The sequence below is a fragment of the Tympanuchus pallidicinctus genome, unplaced genomic scaffold, assembly GCF_026119805.1.
Source record: "Tympanuchus pallidicinctus isolate F22 unplaced genomic scaffold, pur_lepc_1.0 scaffold7, whole genome shotgun sequence".
Taxonomy (NCBI): domain Eukaryota; kingdom Metazoa; phylum Chordata; class Aves; order Galliformes; family Phasianidae; genus Tympanuchus; species Tympanuchus pallidicinctus.
In genome coordinates this window covers 25968457-25981084 of record NW_026294791.1, presented here as the reverse complement: position 1 = coordinate 25981084, position 12628 = coordinate 25968457, and the positions used below count along the sequence as shown (strand labels likewise).

At 44.8% G+C, this 12628-nt stretch overlaps 1 protein-coding gene across 6 annotated transcripts in view; it reads left to right on the top strand.

The window, feature by feature from the left end:
- The window catches only part of RABGAP1L (RAB GTPase activating protein 1 like), a 199972-nt gene that overhangs the window by 148297 nt on the left and 39047 nt on the right, over positions 1–12628 (top strand). Inside the window, exon 1 of one of the 6 annotated variants that reach the window (XM_052666180.1) lies at positions 12203–12223. The exons of the other annotated variants lie outside the window; for them this stretch is intronic. The gene's annotated coding sequence lies outside the window, so the exon portion shown is untranslated. Of the gene's footprint in view, positions 1–12202; positions 12224–12628 lie in introns of those variants that run through there. 6 annotated transcript variants of the gene reach the window in all.

Sequence of the window (12628 nt, the reverse complement as noted above, 5' to 3'; positions counted from 1 at the left end):
GGTTGGATATTTCATGTGTAGTTTTTTGCTCTGCTCTTGGCAATGAGTAACTGAAGGACATAACAAGCACAGTAAATTTATCTTTTTGCTCTTAGTAACTGGTCAGTTGTGCATCCCTACTGAGACATTCTGTGCTGCCTTGGCTGTGCTAGCTCCATGTCTCATGTCACATTGAAACATGGGGGTTGGACTGACTTCACATTCACAGCTGCTATTTATTTGGATCAATTTTTCTCACTTTTGCCAACAAAATGTCTCTAGAGAGCCAAGTCTGAATGAAGGAAAGGTAAACTCTGACTGCAGGTGGCACGGTAACTATTTGATGGGTGGTGAAAAATCAGCTGATAAGGGACAAGGTAATTGAGAGTAATTAGTGTGAGTTTATAGAGGGGAAATCACACTGATAGCTTCTGTGATGAGATAGCTGGTGTAGGGGATGAGAGCAGTAAAACTTCTCCATGGCATCATCACAGACAAACTGCTAAAGCGTGGGCTAGGTATGTGGACAGAGGGTGGGTTGGAATGTGGCTGAGCTGCCCAGCATCGGTGGCTGTGACTGGCAGCTGGACCCAGGGGTTGCTTCATTGGTAGCCTGCAGATGGACAGGAGCATCCTCAGCAAGTTGCAGGTGGTTTGGGGTTGTTTAATTTTCTCAGACTTGAATGGTAATCAGTCACGGTAATGGTTTGCCCCAGAGGTTGTGAACTCTCCATCAGGGGAGCCACTGACAACACAAGTGGCCCTGAGCAGCCAGCTGTCCTTCACCCTGCTGTGTTGGACAAGGTCCCTTACAAGGTCCAAAATTCTGTAATCAGATACCATAATTGTGGTATAGATGTACAAACAGGAGCTGATAATTACAGAACTTGACGTGGTCAAATAGGAAATTATGGTCTTGATAATTATCGTCAGAAGAGGTCCCGTGGAATGCAGAGGTTGTGTGAAGGGTATTTTTCTGTCTTGTTGAATGCAGCGAAATCTGTTCTGTTTAAAAAATTACCAACAAACAGACCTCCTACCATGTACTTTCTATTGAATAAATTGAGCACCATGTGTCTGTCACTGCTTCTCACTTGTGTGTTAGTATTTGTAGACCAAACACCAGATGTTTTTAGGGTAAGTATCACGCAGTAAGTGCCAGAGATTTGTTTCAGGACTGTAAACTAATGGCTGAGGCACAACAACTTGAGAATAAAATCATGGTGCAGCCAAGCTTCATGCTCTTGATCTATCTTCTCCAATGTGTCATGGTCTTTTTTGCATTACTATGAAACAGGACGTTACCCAAGTAATAATGTACCTCTTGGTGCTTTTTTTTCCCCATGTATTTTGCCCTGAGCTCAACCTGTCGTGGTTCTAGAGAAGGCAAATGAAAAAATGCGTGGTGTTTTTTCTCCTTAATTTCACACTGCTGTTTAACTCAGGATTTCAGGAGCTAACCCTTGGATTTTGAAGGTGCTGTGTTGGAAGCAGTAATCTTGTCATCCTATTTTTAAAATAAATCTGAAAGAATGAGCGTCAGACTCTCCCTTGAGAACTGTTCTGTGAATACCAAGAAAAAGCTCCTATTAACTTAAATTTGTATTTAAAGTGTGGTGGAGGCTGTCTCATTCAATTAAGGGTTATCCACGGTGATTACTCACCAGGTCTGAATTTCCATAGCTTACCAGTGAGGAAATTGCTGTGATCGAAGTCAGTGGAATTAGAAATAACTGTTGCATTTCTCAGCACTGATTGGTGGACAGAATTCCGTGGCTGAGGAATGGAGCTCCATACTCTGAAATAAGATTGCCTGAGAAGCTTCCCTTCGGTCTTGGTGTGTGTTACACAGGTGATGTATTATATCCCACATTTGCAGAATGCAAGGTTTGTTCAGCTGGGGGAGGCTAAATTGGGAAGGTCTCTGCTGAGACTCTTAGAGTAGATGGAGACCTCTATTGCACAGATATCCCAGCTTAGAATAGTCACACAGGGCAAAGGCATTAATTCTCTGGGTAGGATGGCAGGTGCTATTTTAAGGACTAATAAAAATTTAATAAAAGACTAAAATAAAAATGGCAAATGATGAAAATTTAGATTTCATACATGGGAGGTTTTCCTCCTTTCTTTCCTGTTGTCTGCAATGACCACACCTTTCATTTTGGTGTAGCCTTTATGGAGGAGGGATATGTTTCTCCCAGAGCATTCCGTAAGCTTTACAATTATAAAAATGGGCTTGGGGGTGATTTTATGCCTGAGCAGAGCAGGTTGCATGTTATACCTCTGTGATAAGGAATCACCTTAGGATGACCTGATTGGCAGTATGTTTTTGCACTCACACTTTTAGGGGGGTGGAATTTGGAAGTTTTTCTATGTGCGTGGAAGCTCAATTTGATGAGCAAGCAAAGAACTCAGTCTGTTGAGTTGTAGGTTGGGCCAACCTGCAGCTCGGAAAGCAAATGGTATCTTGGGCTCCATCACAAGAGGGGTGGCAGCAGGGACAGGGAGGTGATTGTCTCCCTCTGCTCTGCTCTTGTGAGGCCCTGTCTGCAGTACTGTGTCCAGGTCTGGAGCCCCCAGTACAAAAAAGACAGGGAGCTGTTGGAGAGGGTCCAGAGGAGAGCCACAGAGAGGGTCACAGGACTGGAGCACCTCCCTGCAAAGACAGGCTGAGGGAGCTGGGCTTGTTCAGCCTGGAGAAGAAGGCTGCGGGGTGACCTCATTGCAGCCTTTCAGTACCTCAAGGGAGCCTACAAACAGGAGGGGAATCAACTCTTTGAGAGAGTAGATAACAGCAGGACAAGGGGAAATGGTTTGAAGTTGAGGGAGGGAGAGTGGTGGAGGTTCTGGAACAGCTGCCCAGAGAGGCTGTGGATGCCCCGTCCATCCCTGGAGGTGTTCAAGGCCAGGTTGGATGGGCCCCAGGCAGCCTGGGCTGGTATGAAATGTGGAAGTTGGTGGCCCTGCATGTGGCAGGGGGGTTGGAGCTTCATCATCCTTGAGGTCTCTTTCAACCCAGGCTATTTTAGGATTCTATGATATGATTCTATGATAGAGTCCTCGGATCTCTGCAGACAGATCCTCCAACTCCCCATGGAAACTGGGAATGGCCATCAGAACATACTAAGAGGAGAAGGAATCTTCCAGACCCCAATTTTCTTGAGAGGAGATGAAGCACAGGATTTGACACAGAATCATAGGATGGCCTGGGTTGGAAGGGACTCATGATTCAAGGATGATGAATGTGGCAGGGGGTTGGAGATTTGTGATCCTTGAGGTCCCTGCCAACCCGGGCCACTCTGTGATTCTGTGACAATGGGAATCTCACTGTGAGATTTTCTCTGTAGGACAATTTCTTTGTCTGACAGCATCCAAGTGCTTTCAGGGATATCTGCCCATTTGGGTAGTAGGGTTTGGTGTTCACACTGGTGTTCCAAAGCCAGCACCACGCTGATGTGGATGCATTACTGTTGTTTGATCTGGAAGTGAGTTTTTGCAGGCATGGTTTAGCAAGGAATTACACATTGATTTCTGTGAATTTCAGCAGAAGGAAGGAAAAATAGCTCTCTTGCTCTCCTGTTCCCTCTCTAGAACATTCTCTAGCTTTGTGTTTGTGTATTTATCTGGTTACTCAGGTTTTCTTGCTATTGTGTGAGGAGGCAAAACACCACAGATGGAGCAGAAAGCCCTGAGTCTGGATGAGCTTCTTCTTCCTCTGATTCTACCCACAGTGCATCCAATTCATCTTCCATTGTGAAGGGCAGGAAAAAGATTGCTCATGTATCACCTTCTTGAGAAAAGGCCAAACCAAAATGAAAAGAATAGTGTTTAGATCTATAGAAAACCCTGCTGTGCCTGGATATGAATTCTTACTAAAAGCCAGTGATCAATTCCACTTATTATATCAGCACTGTTATCTCCAAAGCACAGGATCCTGTTGTTGCCATAGGAGGGCAGTGGGTTTTGATGCCCACTCCGTTTTCACCTTCACCTTCTTCCTTACTGCTTGGCTTTTTGCTACACTGCAGCATGATGACCTGGTGTCTGACTATCGGATGGGAGTGGCTACAGTGGATTTGGATGTTTAATATTCTGTCATCTCACTGATAAGTGTCAACTGTGTGGAAAGACTTATCAGCTGAAATCAGTTGCAGCTAAGAAATTCTTATTTATTGAACTCTGTGCATCTGGTTTTCCAGTGAGCAGACACGGTGGTGAGATAAGACTGTCATGCTGATTCAGCATTAGGAAAGCTGCTCTTGTTTTTTAATTTGCTTGGAGTGGATATTGTGAATGAAATCTGGTAGATCGTTATTTTTTATCAATAAGGAAGAAATGATATCATTTTCTTATTAATAACTGATCACATTTTAACTATCTAAAGCAGCTTTGTAGTCTGACTGAATACCAATATTTTGGTGTCCTTGTAGTCGTTTGTGTTTGTACTTCCCACAGCAATGGCATCACCAAGAAGAGCGCCAAAGGTAAGGATCTTTACAATGCTATGTAAGCTTGAGATGGAAGAATGGCTAGAAATATCCTTTGTTTCTATTTGCAAGAGTTGTATCACAGCGTATGTCATGAAGAGACTTGACCTAAACATTGTAAGTTTAATTGAGTGAAGTGGGAGCATCTGAAAATTGTTGCATGGTCCAGCAGGCTGCAGATGGGAGATTTCCTCAGTTTTGTTTTGGTGAGCGTTGTGCTGCCAGGGGCCCCAGCTGTGCCCAACAGTAGATGGCTTCTGTCTCAGACCTGGGGAAGGAAGGCATGCTCATATTTTCTGGCTTCATCTCGAGTCTGGCTCTTTCCTTCTGGATGAGTAACATCTCCTCTCTGTCCTCTGTTCTTGGATCTCTGTCATCAGTAAAACCTACGTGCCTTTTCTGGGATTGTCTCCTAATGTGTTATCTGTGATAATTCCTCCCTGAACTCAGATTGTTAGCTCTCACATGGGAGGAGGATGCTACCATAAGGCCAGGTGGAAAGCACTAGGTTACAGATGAGCTACAGACATGGCTGTCCCTTGCTTTCCTCCATGGTAACCTGAAGTTACCTGACCTTAATTCAGAGTGACTAGACATGTCAAATGGAACCTAGCCAGAAGATCTCACTGCGTGTTGTATTTGCCAAAAGCTCATTTGGATCATGCAAAACTGTTAAGATTTTAAGTTGAATCACTGTCTATCAGTTTTGAGGGCAGAGAGGGGAATTAATTTTATCTTCCATCCTTTTTGTGAAAAGGATTCTGAAGATAGTGCAGAGAGCTACTGATAAAGGTGGCATGGAGTCTTGCTGTTTGATATTTCTCTCCTATCAGGTATATCACAGTTAAATTAAAGTAACTCAGTTCTGTGAGGTTTTCTTTTTTCTTAAGTTCAGTCAGATGCATTTGAATCCCAGGTGCAGGTTGGCTGTGGGGTTTTGTTAAGTCCTGACTAATATGGTGACAAGATTTTGTATGAACAGATTTCTACCTCCAGTGGTCTGGAGGTCAAGTTGTCAGAGTTATGTCGAGTTCCCATTGTGAGTGTGACAGTTGTTTTGGTTGTTCGTCAGAAGCAGAAGTCTCAACTCTCTTCTTTTTTTGGGGAATGCTTTGAGTTTGAGTATTGTGGAAGACTGTGATGACGGTGCCCAGCAGGCTCCAGCGCCTCTCGTTCACAGTGAGATGTGTTCCTCCTGTAGGCACCTTTGTGATGCACAAAGAGGCTGTAGGGAAAAAATTAATCACAGAATCACCGAGATTGGAGAGGACTTCCAAGATCATCCAGTTCAACCATCTACCTATCACCAACATTTCCCACTAAACTGTGTCCCCCAATACGACATCTGAATGTTTCTTGAACACCTCCAGGGACGGTGACCCCAGCACTCCCTGGGCAGCCTGTTCCAGTGCCTGACCTCATGAAGAATGTATCTGAGGATCAGCGCTTATGACCACACTTCAAATACAAACATAACTCCAGGTGTTCCTGTTTTGTAGAGGAAGATGCAGTTGAATGTGCAGTTGCTGAAATGCCTAGAAAGGAGCTCTGTGCACCACACTTACACTGGCCAAGAAGTGTTCCTTCAGCGCTAACAAAAGTGGTGAAGCTCCTTTCTGGAGGTGCAAATTCATCTCTCCTTCTCCTGGACCATTTTAAGCAGTCAGACCAAGGAAAAATCCTTGCCGTGCTGTCGGGTCTGCTCTGCTGTTTAGGAAACGAAATGAGGTAACGACTTTTGAAGCACTCTGCTATATTGAGACCTAAGGGTAAAACTTTTGGAAAAAAAAAAACAAAACAAACAAAAAAAAAAGGCAAAGGCTGACAATGTTCCCATTTTTTTCCCCCAGAGCTTTTTGCAAATGAACAAAAATGAACAAAGAGAAGACATTGAGGACAGTGTCATTATGCTTTTTTTTTTTTTTTTTTTTTTTTTTTTTTTTTTTTTTTTTGCTGGTGTTTGGTTTCTTGGGCACCTGCAGCTGAAGTTCTCTGCTTTAAAAATAAGTGAGCAAACAAAGCTATGTATAGAAAGATGGCACTGTGCGTTTTATACACGCACAGGTCTGCAGGTGAGATTCAGAACCAAATCCCTATTAATAACTTCCCATTACAAATCCTGGGGGCTATTTTTGCCATTATTGATAGTGTTAAATTCAGTGAGTGGTTACTTGATTGCTGTGTAAGCAACCAGCAGCTTCTGGAGGAGAGGTATAGCTGAGTGCCTCCTGATGGCAGCACTCACAGTTCTAGGTCTCCTTGTGGCTTTGCTTCAGGATTCTCCTGCAGTTACTTCCTTTTATTTTTGCTATATCATAGCCTCCTTCCTCTTGTGGTAGGTAAGTGGTGTAGTAAACACAGGGTTAAGTTATTTATTTGGTTTGTGTTGTGTTTTGAGCTTATGTAATTACAGCAAGCTGGTAGACATAGGTAAAGGGCCATATGCTGAAGGCTTTGGAGGATGCAGTTAAGACACAGTATAGAAACACCGAAGTGTGTTTGCCTCTATCTGCAGAGGTGTTTCTTTCTATTTAAAAATGGCAGCATGTCATTTCATTTTTCTGCAGGTTTTTAAATACTTTCTTGCTCTTTGGCTTTTTCGTATTGCTCAAATCTGACACAGTTCTTTTTCATGCCGTGGTGCAAATGCCTTTCAACTTCCTTTGCCTAATTAATGCCATTTCCTTGACAATAATTCCTCACCCAAATTTGATTCTGCAAGTTAAGTCAAAAGCTGTGGAAAACAAACAACCAAAAGCAGAAAACCTCATCTCCAATTAATCAGCATGGTAAGCATTCACTTAAATCAGGAAGCACGGGTACAAATTGGATGCACACACCCCAGGGCATCACATCACACTGAGTCACCAGTTGCTATGAGAACAGAGCTGCAAATTCTTGAGCTTCAATGGACCTTCAGCCCAGCTGCACCTGTGTGGTCACCAGCATGGTGGGGATCTTCTTTGCCCCTGTCCCAAATATGAAATAGAGGTGTGCTTATTACATAAATATGACACAGCTGATGTAGCCTGGAGGTCAAATCCTTGATCTCTGAAAAGAAATAGAAGTACAGCTAACATTCTTAGCAGAGTCAAGAGGTTGTCTGAGCAGCAGTGACCTTAGCTCCTCCTGAGGAACTGTCTTACAGCCTGTCCCACCTGGCTGGGCCACCCTTACCCAGCAGGGAATATCGATTGTATCTCAGCTAGTCAAGAGCCATGGAAGGGATTGGAAACAAACCAAGGCCTTGATTCCTAAATGGCTAACAAGAATGCTTTGTCCTGCTTGCTCACATGCACACTTTCTCCCCCAAGGAAAGCTGGTTGCAAGCTGCTGTATTCAGTAACATCTGCATTGTCTGCTTAAGTGTTTTTGTCACTTCAAGCTCTTTTCTTTTTCCACTATCAGTGGACAAGAAAATTTTATTGTCAGGCTGTTAGTTTTGATGACTTTGCAATCTGCCTGACTTATCGAAGTGAGAGGAAAAAAATGTCCTTGCCTTTGTCAGTCCTGAGAATAGTAAGCATGATTTCTTTATTTGTGAGGTAGGGATGGAAGGGGGCAATAGCACCGAGAGGAGCTGTAGTCAGTGACTGTAGAGAATTGATCCCAGCAGAAGGATAGTAAGAAAGAAGTCATCTTTGCACAGGCCCATCTAGGCACACATCCAATTGCTTTAATAGCAGGGTGTTCAGGGGCAGATTTGGCCTGTGTTTCCCTTGTAACACAAGGGGAAATTTAAGTGTGTTTACCGTGTCACATAATCATAGAATGGCTTGGGTTGGAAGGGACCCCAAGGATCATCAAGCTCCAAGCCCCTGCAACAGGCAAGGCCACCAACCTCCAGAAACGTATGTAATTTGTTCTTCCCTTTTCTGGCACAGCTTTAAGAAGGGGTTATCCTTTCCCAATCCTCCCTGGATCAGGAAAGCAGCATCTTGCTCAGCCCAGTCTGTTTCTCCCCAAGCAGTGTGCTGGAGAGGGGCTCTTCCCAAGACAGAGTCTCTCCAGCCCATTGTAATCTCTTTTTGCAACCTATCTTTATGTTCCGCTCTGAGATGCAGCAGCACCTACTTCTCCAGCTGCTGTGACAAACCCAGCAGCTTTGGGACATGACCCAGATGTGCCTGGTCAAGGCTGGAGGAGGAGGACGAGGCCCCAGAAAGGTGTGAAAGGGCTTGGGATGGAAAACCCTTAAGAATCCTCCTCCTCCTGTTCTCTGACAGCAGGGAAACTCGTCATCTGAAGTGAAAGGATCATCATGTGGGAACAGTAGGGAGCAGCACTCTATTGAAACCAGCACTGTGACCACCAACAAGGAAACTACAAGACATTAAAAGAGACTTTGCATCTCTTGGAAAGATATTGAAGAGATCAGGAGCACAAGTGGTTTTCTCCTTCCAACCCAAGCCATTCTATGATGTTTCTATCAAAGGGTTCCCCACAGACCCCACTAATTCACTCCAAGGTGAATTAGGAGGGCAGATGGCTGTGGGCAGTGCCAGAAGCCCATCTTGGGTTCTGCTTGTGTTCATCAGTCTCTCTCCTTCCAGCAGCTGCTCCTCTGGAAGCAGGCTGAAGCCCTAATGGCCTGTGTGGGCTGGAAGCGAGAAGTGCATTCATAGATGGAGTGCTGAGTTGAGAGCACACACAGGGCTCCTAAGGGATCCTGCTCTGCTGGGAGCAGCCAGGAGCCCCTCTTTTGTTTTCCTTCCAGCTTTCTCTATTGTAACATCCACAAGATTTCAGTAAGAGTAATGTCTTACAGGAGTACTGTGTTGCAAGCAGTGCTTACAGAATACCTGTTTAAACAAGAGAACTGTTTGCCTGCATGCCTTATGGGTTTTCAACCTTTGATCCATGATATAAGCATGTTATACAAGTTATACAAGATCGTGTACCATCACAGGAATCTTGGGACAGGGGGAGAGGTTTAAAAAAAAAACACAAATATTTTCACATCAGTGAGGTAAGGGGGTTTCACAGGTCCTTTGCAGTGCATAGTATGAGTACCTGCCTTATCGTTCCATGTTATCTGGGTTTCATATTTGTCCTCTTTTTGTTGTGTTTATGATAAAAAGGAAGTTGTAAGCATTAACAAGAAGATAACTAAGTTTGTACTTCTTGGAAGTAACAGTAATGATTGCTCTTAACATTTTAATGTGCCTTATGCTATGCTAATGGACCTAACGCAGCATTTCCATTCCAAAGGCAAATTTGTTGACAGCAGGAAAGGAAACTCAGCTTCTACAGAAGTGTAGAGAGCATACAGGAGATGGTAATGTAGAAAGGTACTGAGCTTTTAGTTCTGTGGCCTTGTCCAAATAGGAAGTAATTACAAAGTAATTAAGTTCTAAAAGTCTGGAAACCATCACGGTTGAAAGGAAGTGTCATTTTTAAGAGACATATGCATGTGTTTTAGTGTGTCTTGTCTTTTAAGCTCCTAAGCAATGTTGGTGTCATTTGTTCTTCCTTTCTTTTCTGCTTTTCGTATACTCTCCACCCTACATTTACCACTGAGCTGGCTTCAGCAGGCAGTGCTAGCCCTGCAGGCAGTGCTGCTTCCCCAGAAGCTGAAGCTAAGCAGTGGAAAATGAGCAGGACTGGGTCTTAGTTATCTTCTAAATAAAAGCTCGTGTGGTGAATGATGGTGGTGTGCATTGCTCTGCCCTGTAGCTGGGATTGCTAAAGTTCAGAGGGCACTAATAATACCACCAGACACATGGCTCCCCAAATTCCATGGAGCTGAGTATGTCAGCATCTCCGTGAAGTGGGGTTTATCATCTCCCCTTCAGGGGAAGGGAAGCTGAAGCAGATGGGGAAGCTGTATGCTCAGTCATACAGCCAATGCTTTGGCTGTGCAAAAAGGAGAAGTGTCCAGGTATGTGAGATTGTACCTCTCCAGCAGAATTGCATTGTTCCCACCTGACCATTGTAGCCTGTGGGTTGTTTCTGTGTGTTCATGGGCTGGGAATATCTCAGGACAATCTGTTTTCTTGCTCTGCTTTTTCCCTCTGAGACCCATCCTTAGGCTCTTGATAGATCCTCTTAATAGGCTCGTTAAGGAAATGGACCGTTTCTCTCCTAAGCATTTGCCATGCATGAGCCTCAGTTGCCTTCTTTCCAACCCCAGACAAAAGCAAAATACTGCTAACAATACCTCAAAGTGAACAGCTCCCCAAAGGGCCCAGAAATCGTAATTACCAGGTTTGAGAACAACCAACATGTTCGTAATTCATGCTATGAAACATGGTGGCTTGCAAAGTAAGTTACTTCTGCGTGCTGGAAACAGACCATTGCCTTCCCCCTCAGCCTGCCTGGGTCTTGTGGCAGTGGGTCCATGGCAGTGTCTGGCTGTGAAGGGCAGCAGCCTCCACATTTAGCAGTGGAAAACAATTAACTGCTGCAGTCTGAGCCTGCATTCAGTGACCCAGAAATAAGTTTCATTCAGAATTCCTGTTTAAGGCTTCCATAAAATGTGTACACATGTAGTTCTTGCTGTTCTCATTAAGCTGCTCTTTTCAGCAGCTGCTATCTATGTAATGATCCACAGTGCGCCATGCAGGGTGGTTCCAGAAGGCTGCAGATGCAACATGACTTAGAAGGATTTTTTGGCCAGTGGATCTGTGATGCTGATTCAGTTACTCAAAAGATGTGTAGGGAATGCCAAGCTGGCCTTGAGATAACCTAGTGCTGAAGTAATGGGGCAATACATTAGATAAGTCTATAACTGAAAATGTGGCTTACAGTCAGCTGCCACTAACAAAGCAAGAGTAGCCTGATACAACTGGCTTTGAGCTTTTTAAGATTGCTAATAAGTAATTAACCCGTGAGGTGACTGTAGAGGACATCATTTTAGTTAAGATGGAATTACAGGCTAGCTGGGCGTGCTTTGGAGTTGATCTGGGCAGGCAGGGTGCAGCCCTTGGCTGCTTCAATTAGAGATCCCTTTGCTGGGGGAGCACCCTTAGAGATGCCCTTATGTCGGCCACTGCTCTGCCCTGCTGCCCCTCAGAGGACACCTCCCTTCAATTCAAAGCCAAAACACAGCTCTGTAGTTGCGCACAGCTCTAGCCCTGCAGCCTCTGTTACCAGCCAACCTCTGAAATAATGCCTGGGCCTCCCTCTCACCACTTGTCTGCAGCTGGCCTTTGGTTTTATTTCTTTATTTGCATGCTTTATTCCCTTATTTAGCTGAGCAGATTTCTTCCGTTGCTCATAAGCAGAGCAGTTGCAGCAGTGTTCCCAGCCCCACCTCTGCTGGTTTTCCCATGCAGCAGCTGAGCAAATTCCTCATGATATTTGCTGAGCTGGGGTGACACCCACCAGGTGCATTTTGAGTGCAGAGCTGGCCGTGCTGTACTCAACTGTGAGATCGCTGAGCTGTGGATTCGGTCCCAGGTGTTTTTGATGGGGAAAGTAGAAAAGTCCCAAACAAAGACAGCGTTAAGCTATTTTCATGCTTTATTTCTGGCTGCTTTGACTTCAGCTGTGTCTGTGTTCCAGGCATGAGAAGACTTTTTCCTTTCCCTGCAGCACAGCTGAGAAGAGCCCTGCTGCAGAGGCGGTTCTGCAGGACCAACCTCATTTTTGCAGGGTGCGGCTGGAGGAGCAGCTTGCTGCAAGAGGGTTTGTGCTGCCATAAACCAGCAGCTTGCTTGTAGAGCCTGCATGTGGGTGGGCCAGGGGTGCTGCCCAGAGAAGCTCCTTGCTAAGCACAAGCTGGCAGCTCTGCGTTGAGTCTCTTGCACAACCAGGTAGGCATTAAGTGGGAATAAGAGAATAGCACAGCCTGGCTTTGAGAAGCAGCACCACTCATGTTGCCTTGGAAGGCTGTGTAGGTGCTCTCACACCCGGTGTTTTGCACTTTTACTCCAACACAGTGCTGCAGAGCTTGAGAAAGAGCAGAGGGAACCCTGTGGAGATTTATTTAGAACAAGCAGGTGTCAAAATGTTTTCACCCTCTTTTCCTTTTGTATTCTTTTACCCTCTCATTGCTACATGCAAGCACAATATCCATGAGCCTATGCTCTGCGCTCCACTTCTCTGACAACTGCCACCCTTTGGTCTTCTTGCTGTTGCTGGCTGGCAGCTGCTCTGTGTGCCTGTGCTGTGTGTTCATCATGGGCTTCTAGTGGAAAATCACTGTTCTGCTTTGATGA